Raw genomic sequence first — 524 nt, 5'->3', positions numbered from 1 at the left:
TGTTGTTGTTGTGATGTCAGCATGTTGTTGGCGTGATGTCAGCATGTTGTTGTTGTGATGTCAGCATGTTGTCAGCATGTTGTTGTTGTGATGTCAGCATGTTGTTGTTGTGATGTCAGCATGTTGTTGTTGTGATGTCAGCATGTTGTCAGCATGTTGTTGGTGTGATGTCAGCATGTTGTCAGTATGTTGTTGTTGTGATGTCAGCATGTTGTCAGTATGTTGTTGGCGTGATGTTGTTGTTGTGATGTCAGCATGTTGTTGTTGTGATGTCAGCATGTTGTTGGAGTGATGTCAGCATGTTGTTGGAGTGATGTCAGCATGTTGTTGGAGTGATGTCAGCATGTTGTTGGAGTGATGTCAGCATGTTGTTGGAGTGTTGTCAGCATGTTGTTGGAGTGTTGTCAGCATGTTGTCAGTAGTGATGTCAGCATGTTGTTGGAGTGATGTCAGCATGTTGTTGGAGTGATGTCAGCATGTTGTTGGAGTGATGTCAGCATGTTGTTGGAGTGTTGTCAGCATGT

This window comes from Austrofundulus limnaeus, unplaced genomic scaffold, assembly GCF_001266775.1.
Source record: "Austrofundulus limnaeus strain Quisiro unplaced genomic scaffold, Austrofundulus_limnaeus-1.0 Scaffold1442, whole genome shotgun sequence".
In the NCBI taxonomy this organism is placed as follows: Eukaryota; Metazoa; Chordata; class Actinopteri; order Cyprinodontiformes; family Rivulidae; genus Austrofundulus; species Austrofundulus limnaeus.
The sequence above is the reverse complement of the archived record's forward strand: the minus strand, read 5'-3'. Positions refer to the sequence as shown.